The sequence below is a fragment of the Myxocyprinus asiaticus genome, chromosome 12, assembly GCF_019703515.2.
Source record: "Myxocyprinus asiaticus isolate MX2 ecotype Aquarium Trade chromosome 12, UBuf_Myxa_2, whole genome shotgun sequence".
NCBI lineage: Eukaryota > Metazoa > Chordata > Actinopteri > Cypriniformes > Catostomidae > Myxocyprinus > Myxocyprinus asiaticus.
In genome coordinates, this window is record NC_059355.1 from 24,336,247 (window position 1) to 24,344,440 (window position 8,194).

At 40.4% G+C, this 8,194-nt stretch overlaps 2 non-coding genes across 2 annotated transcripts; both read right to left on the bottom strand.

The window, feature by feature from the left end:
• Positions 1–6,170: 6,170 nt before the first annotated feature.
• Positions 6,171–6,242, bottom strand: trnag-ucc (transfer RNA glycine (anticodon UCC)). The gene has a single exon. It is a non-coding gene; the product is annotated as a tRNA-Gly (tRNA).
• A 142-nt stretch (positions 6,243–6,384) lies between these two features.
• On the bottom strand, positions 6,385–6,456 carry trnap-ugg (transfer RNA proline (anticodon UGG)). Its single transcript has one exon. It is a non-coding gene; the product is annotated as a tRNA-Pro (tRNA).
• Positions 6,457–8,194: the final 1,738 nt, after the last annotated feature.

The following is an 8,194-nucleotide window of genomic DNA, read 5'->3' on the forward strand; positions in this document are numbered from 1 at the left end:
TAATCTCTGATTAGTCTCTCAAAGCATTTGCTGATGATGGGGGACAGAGCAACAGGACGCCAGTCATTTAAGCAAGTGATTTTGGATTGCTTTGGAACAGGCACAATGGTGGACGTTTTAAAGCATGTGGGGACTACAGACAAAGAGAGGGAAAGGTTGAAAATGTCCGTAAAAACACCAGCCAGTTGGTTCGCACACACTCTGATGACGCAGCCCGGAATGCCATCTGGACCCGCGGCTTTACGGATATTCACCCGTCGGAAGAATCGGATTACATCCGCTACAGAGACGGAGAGTGAACTAACCTCTGTAGCTTCAGCCACGAAAGCTCTTTCCGCTAGGGCAGTGTTATTTCCCTCGAAACGAGCATAAAAATATTTAGCTCATCCGGGAGAGAGGCAGCGGTGTTCACGGCGGAGTTTTTATTCCCTTTAAAGTCCGTGATGATGTTAATTCCCTGCCACATGCTTCTAGAGTTGGTGGTGTTGAACTGTCCTTCAATCTTGTTCCTGTACTGACATTTTGCTGTTCTGATAGTTTTTCGCTTCAAGTGCCGCACGAACATCACTATTAATCCAAGGTTTCTGTTTCGGGTAGATTTGTATTGTTTTGGTCGGAACAACGTCTTCTACGCACTTACTGATGAAACACGTTACGCTATCAGCGTAAAAGCTCGATGTCATCATCAGAGGCGGATGGAACATCTCCCAGTCTTTTAGCGTAGAGTCTGATTGGTTCAACCAGCACTGGATCGTTCTGAGGGTGGGTGCTTCCTGTTTCAGTTTCTGCCTGTAAGCGGGCAGAAGCAGAATGGAAGAGTGGTCCGATTTGCCAAATGGTGGGCGGGGGAGGGATTTGTAGCCATCCCGGAAGGGAGAGTAGCAATGGTCCAAAACCCGGTTCCCTCGTGTGTTAAAACTAATGTGCTGGTGGTATTTTTGTGCGAATGATTTGAGATTGGCTTTGTTAAAGTCCCCGGTCACAATGAACGCGGCCTCAGGGTGCGCGGTTTCCTGCTTGCTTATAATCCCATACAGTTCCTTGAGTGCCCGGTCTGTGTCGGCTTGTGGGGGGATGTACACAGCAGTGATATTGACTGCTGTGAATTCCCTCGGTAGCCAGAATGGTCGACACAGAAGCATGAGAAATTCCAGATCAGGAGAGCAGGAAGACTTGATAGAATGTACGTTCCTCTGATCACACCAGGATTTGTTGATCATAAAACATACACCACCACCTCTGCTTTTACCTGAGAGGTCTTTCGCTCTGACCGCTCAGTGCACAGAGAACCCTGCGGGTTCAATGGCTGAGTCTGGAATCTCCGCAGACATCCAAGTTTCTGTAAGGCAGATAATGCAGCAGTCCCTCATCACTCCTTGGAAAGAGATCCGCGCTCTCAGCTCGCAGAGCTTGTTGTCCAGAGACTGAATATTTGCCAGTAGAATACTGGGTAGCAGGGGTCGATTTGCGCGACGTCTTACTCTGATGAGAACGCCGGCTCTGTTTCCCCTTTTCCTTTTGCGTTTCCGCGGCTGGGGTGCCCAGACAAAGGGCTCCGCTGGCCTGTTTGTAAACAGTGGGTCGACATTGAGGAACTTGAAGTCCGGTTTATGGTGTGTAATTGCAGAACCAATGTCCAAAAGTGTTTGTCTGTCATAGACAATAAGGCAGACAATATCCAAGACAAAAAAACATATGAATGTAAACAAAACAAACTAAAAACAACAATGTTGTGTAAGAGCTTACAACGCAGCAGCCATACTCGGCACCATCTTGAGTCCGAATCCCAGAGCACCTCTAGTGGTGTCCATACAGTGCCTTTGACCTCTTGGCCCTGCCTTCCAAGAGTAAGGGTGAACATGCCAACTCATAACTTATATAGCATGTATGGGGGATCCGGATTCAACCTACAATCCATCGCACCTACTATTCGACCAATGGCAGCTTAAACGAATGGGAAAATTTCCACGAACCACCTAGGTTCCCTTACTGTGAGACACCTTAGACAGCACTACAGGGAGACACAGTGGCAGACCACGTGTAACAACATCTGCACAGGATCTGTATATCTGAATATCACACCTGCGGGACAGGTACAGGACTGCCCGAGTTACACCAGGAATGCACAATCCCTCCATCAGTGCTCAGACTGCCTGCAGAAGGCTGATAGAAGCTGGACTGAGTGCTTGTAGGCCTGTTGTGAGGCAGGTCTTTACCAGACATCACCAGCAACAACATCGCCTATGGGCACAAACCCACCTTCGCTGGACCAGACAGGTCTGGCAAAAAGTGCTCTTCACTGACGAGTCGTGGTTTTGTCTCACCAGGGGTGATGGTCGGACTCGCGTTTATCATCGAAGGAATGAGCGTTACACCGAGGCCTGTACTCTGGTGCGGGATCGATTTGGAGGTGGAGGGTCCGTCATGGTCTGGGGTGGTGTGTCACAGCATCATCGGACTGAGCTTGTTGTCATTGCAGGCAATCTCAACGCTGTGCGTTACAGGGAAGACATCCTCCTCCCTCATGTGGTACCCTTCCTGCAGGCTCATCCTGACATGACCCTCCAGCATGACAATGCCACCAGCCATACTGCTCATTTTATGTGTGATTTCCTGCAAGACAGGAATGTCAGTGTTCTGCCATGGACAGCGAAGAGCCCGGATCTCAATCTCATTGAGCACGTCTGGGACCTGTTGTATTGGAGGGTGAGGGCTAGGGCCATTCCCCCCAGAAATGTCCGAGAACTTGCAAGAGCCTTGGTGGAAGAGTGGGGTAACATCTCACAGCAAGAACTAGCAAATCTGGTGCAGACCATGAGGAGGAGATGCACTGCAGTACTTAATGCAGCTGGTGGCCACACAAGATACTGACTTCAAATTTCTTTTTGTAAAGGTGCACTCAGTCATTTTTTAATATGCTGATTTAGACTTACACTGACACCTAGGGGCATGAATGCAGCATTATTCAAACAGTAGTTTTCAGTTATCAGTGCCAATGAAGAAATTCACTATTTACTGTTAGCCATGTTTAATCCACGAGTGAAAGTGTACAATAACAGGGCAGTTACTGAGATTGAAGCGAGTAGTATTTGGCAGGTCATGTGATCCAAACATGGCAGCCCCCATGAGAGGACCCTCTTCATGAACAATAAAACAGGTTTTATAATGTTAATGATATGACGGGAATCTTCATCTCATGTGAGTGCTCATGTACGTTGTTCATTTTAGGAATTCCTCAGACCTCAATGTCAGTTCTCAGACATCAGACAGAATGGCATTGTGCCTCAGATTAAAAGGCTTCAGGTCTCAGGAAAAACACTGTCATGTCTAAGGTCTTGCACAATAAGGCATCATACCAAACCGCCTTAGACAAAAGTTGCCTTTTGGTCTGATGCCTTTGTTAAATTTAGTTATGATGTTTTTCTTTGTTTTATATAGTATTTTAGTAAACCAAAGGATAACTTCATCATCTGATGCTTTATTTATAAAATCTGACACTTTAAAAGGACAATCCTTCTTTCTCGGTTAGAGCATGTTGTGGCATTAGAGGAACTACCCTTGGTTCCAATCATATCTTAAAAATAGAACTTTCTCTGTAAACATAAGAAAATTCCACTCAAGTGTTGCTCCCCTGACTTGTGGGGTCCCCCAAGGCTTTATTTAGGCCCCCATATTGTTTTCTCTTTATATGCTTCCCTTAAGCTCTATTTGTGAAAAACATGGCTTGTATTATCACTGCTATGCGGATGATACACAAATGTATCTGCCCCTGAAGCATAAAAATGGCTTAGACTCTCTCGTTGCCTGTCTTTCTGATGTTAAGGCCTGGATGTCTTTAAGTTTCTTAAATTTAAATGAGAGTAAAACTGAGATCATCGTGTTTGGCTCTTCAGAAGCCCCAAAAATTTCACATTTAAATTTTGGTGTTTTATCCTCTTCGGTTAAAACTTGTGTGAAAAATCTGGGGGTCTTATTTGACAGTGCCCTTAATTTGACAAGCAAATGAACTCAGTTGTAAAATCCAGTTTTTATCAACTAAGAGTACTGGCTAAAGTGAAGTCCTTTCTGTCCATCAAACACTTTGAAACAGCGATACATGCTTTTATCACCTCTAGACTGGACTATTGTAATTCCCTATATTTGGGAATAAACAATTCTTCCATATCTAGATTACAGATGGTTCAGAATGCAGCTGCGAGTCTTTTAATGGGTGTCCGTAAACGTGAACATATTACTCCTGTTTTAGTGTCTTTACATTGGCTTCCTGTCCGTTCTAGAATTGATTTTAAAGTGCACTTGCTTGTATTTAAATCCTTAAATGGCTGAGCCCCTGCCTACCTCTCCGAACTTTTGTGTGAACACTGTCCAGGAAGAGCTCTTAGGTCAACCAACCAGAGTTTATTAACTGTTCCTAAGTCGAAGCTAAAATCTAGGGGTGATCGAGCGTTCGCCATAAACTTTGGAACAGCTTACCGACTTCTATCAGAACTGCTCCAAAACTACATATTTTTAAATCTAAGTTAAAAACGCATCTTTGATGTTCTCTGTTGTTTGTTATTTTATGTATTTCGGTCTATATTATTATGTTTTACTGTGGGTTTTATTGTATTAAAAAAGTTCTTGCGAACACATTGTACAGCACCTTGGTCAACTGTTGTTGTTTTTAAATTGTGCTTTATAAATAAGATTGATGATGATGATGATAAAAGACAATTTGTTAATGATTCAATATCGTTATCATCCAACAACAGAATTTGAAGATGCCTGTGTAAACAAATATATAAACATTATAAATACAGTAAAATAATAATAATTATTATTATTGTTGTTGTTGTTGTTGTTGTTATTATTATAATCATCCAATCCTCAGTAGTAAAGCAACAAAATCTAAACAACAATCCTGACAAGACAAATTTGTGAAGTTTAAAATTGCTTTGTTCTCTGTCTTAATCAATAAAAGGGGGGCTTTGGGTCTGATGCCTTTTGCTCTGATAAATTTTGGTCTGATGCTGTCATGATCCTGATAGTTTGGTCTTGTTTATTCTTGATTTGCAGAGTTGTGACAGTTTTCTCCACCCATCTCTCAGGTTGTCCATATGCTTTTGTTTTCCTCTTTCCCTCGTGTTTCTCTCTGGTGCTGCTCAGCAGTGCAATCAGCGTTGCCAGCTATGCTGATTTGCTCTGCTCATTAGTTGATCAGCAGCACCTGTACACAATCTTCACTTCATCTTTAAATATATTTCTTTGTTATTTTGTTTCTCCCTTGTGAGTTTTGTTCAGTTTTCCTTTTTTTTTTTTTTCTCTTCCTTGCTGTGGTTTTACTCTCCCTTGTGAGTTTTGTTTGTATTTTGTTGGTTTTGTTTCATTTAAATAAAACTCCTTTCATTGCCATCCTACTTCAAATATTCAGTGACCGATGCCTTTTGGTCTAAGGCCATTTGGTCTGATGCCTTATACTATGAGACTTCAGACATGTCTGTGTTCTTCCTGAGACCTGAACCATTTTATTCTGAGGAACGATGCTATTCTGCCTGATGTCTGAGAACTGACACTGAGGTCTGAGAATGTCCTTAAATGAACCCTATACTCATGATTTTATACATTTGTTTCAAAACAATTATTCATTTCTTTAGGAGTAAAACATTTTTCTTTTTTTTTAACAAGGAAATTTTTTAATAATATGATTCAGTTGCACTTTCCAATAAGGTTGTATTGGTAACACTATAAATTCAGTTTTTTAACATTAATTTATTAGGTAGTATGGACAAACAATGAACAGTATATTTGTACAGCATGTATTCATCTTTTTTTTTTTTTAAGTTAATGAAAATGCAATTGTTCATTATTAATTCATGCAAGTCTTTATACATTTTATAATTAGTTGACATAAAATTAGGAAAGTAATAAAGGATCAACCAGTTTCTTTAAGTGAACTAAGCTAATAGCAGGGACAGGGGTTTAATAGATTAGACAAACAACATTTTGACCACTAGGCTGGTTGCAGACCCCATACCATGTTGAAGTCAATCTCAACAGAACTTCTGGTTTTGAAGTTAATTTCCTTGTTAAAGCAGGGGTGGTTGTGTGATCACTCTTTGATGTAAAATGTATGCATTCATATTGTTTGATATATATGAGGTTGGCTTCAAAAGGTTGAAGTAAAAACATGTTGCGTTGGCCGGGAATCGAACCCGGGTCAACTGCTTGGAAGGCAGCTATGCTCACCACTATACCACCAACGCCTCTGAGAATATGGAATTTCAGATGGATTTTGTTACTGATATGGATTGAATGTATATGCGTCTATATATCTTTTTTTGCTGTAAAACTGCGTCACATACTTTTATCTCTTTTTCTTTATAAGAGATGGAAAAAAAAAAAGATGGGCTCGTCCGGGATTTGAACCCGGGACCTCTCGCACCCAAAGCGAGAATCATACCCCTAGACCAACGAGCCATATAAACTCAATTCACATTCTTTAGGATTTACTGTATGACCGACAGAACAAAGTGTAGACTTTTGATTCAGAACTAATGTGATGCGGCAGCACCGTTGAGTGAATTTTGATTTTATTTTAAAAAGTTTACAGAGATTCTCTCTAAACGCGCACGGAGCAGCGGGAGCACAACTGATGACTCTTCGCAGATGCTTGACAACTGTGTCCCTTAATCATATAGTTTTTTTTCTTCTTCTTTTTTTTTTTGCCTTTTATTGCTGTCTGTGGTGCCTTTTTCTCGTGATATCAAACAATTTCACTATACACAGAAAAACACATTATCGTACACAAATAAAACAAATAACCATTAAGGCTTTATATGGTAATACATGATAACGTGTTAATGTGAACATTGCTACACTCGTATTAGCTACACAATGCTTAACAGTTTATTGCCTATTAACTATGTATTAGTTTATTAATTAGAGTAATCATAAAGTATCAACTATTTTCATAGTAGCCTAAATAAAGGAACATTAATGACACCTATTCATTTAAATACACATTTTACATCAAGTTACCACACCGTGGTTGTTAGTAGTGAACTGTACACCATGCCAGCGAGAAACTTACCCTGATATACATTTCCATGTTCATGTGGGACTATAATTAGCATTTCCTAAGCCCAACTGACTTCGAAGGGCAGAATCCTTGAAGTGGGAAAGCTGAAAGGGACATGGCATTACTGTATGAATGTACCCTTCTCTAACAGTTTTGAAGTAGCACTCTTCGTAAAAATATACATTTTCTCACTTTCATTCTGCCTCCTTCCCGCAGTTGCGCAAAAATGCCATTTGGAATTGGCCCAAAATAGAGGAATCTTGTCATTAATATAATCAGGGTGACCATACGTCCTCTTTTCCCCGGACATTTCTTCTTTTTCGGACCTTAAAAAAAGGTCCGGCCGTGATTTCTAAATTTGCGAAAATGTCCGGGATTCGGCTTTAGTTGTATTATGATGTGCATCTGGTCTGATACTTCATTGGGTGTGCGCGCATGTTTGCATTGCTTTAATCATTCTTTGTAAGTCCCGCCTTCTCGCACACCAATTGGTCGATTATAAGAGGCTTGCAGCAACTATTGGCCAAATTCCTGCCTGTCAATCTCTCCGCGAACGCGCGAAGGGCTGTTGTGTTCGGCATCAAACTGTTGCAGTGCGGTAAAGTTAGTTTTATATCTGACATTCGTTTGACATTCACGACAATACCCATTAAACTCTCCATGCATTGTCACATTTTCAAGCCAGACCAACTTAGAAATGCATGAATAGGTTTTCTTTGCCTAGCACAAAGCTGAATAAAAATAAATTAAAAAAAAAGAAAAAAAAAGAAGATTTATAGGGATAATTGAATCTGTATAAAAAGTGCTGAGCATTTACTCCTAAAAACAAGTCTATACTTGTGCTATATGGAGAATAATATTCGGAGTGTTTTACAGTTGGTTTTATGTCTCTAGGTCAAACGGTCATTGAGGAATTAGAATATTACAAACATTTATTTACACTACTATATTTATTTGAAAGCATATAGAATGTTAATTCCATAGTCAGAGACTTGTGTCATGAAAGGAATATTTTTAAGAACATTTCATATTTGTTGTGATGTCATAATATCAAATGGTTAAATTGTTTAAATGATTTATAGGGCTAATAAAATGTATATTATTATTATTTTTTTTAATTCAGCTTTGTGCTAGGCA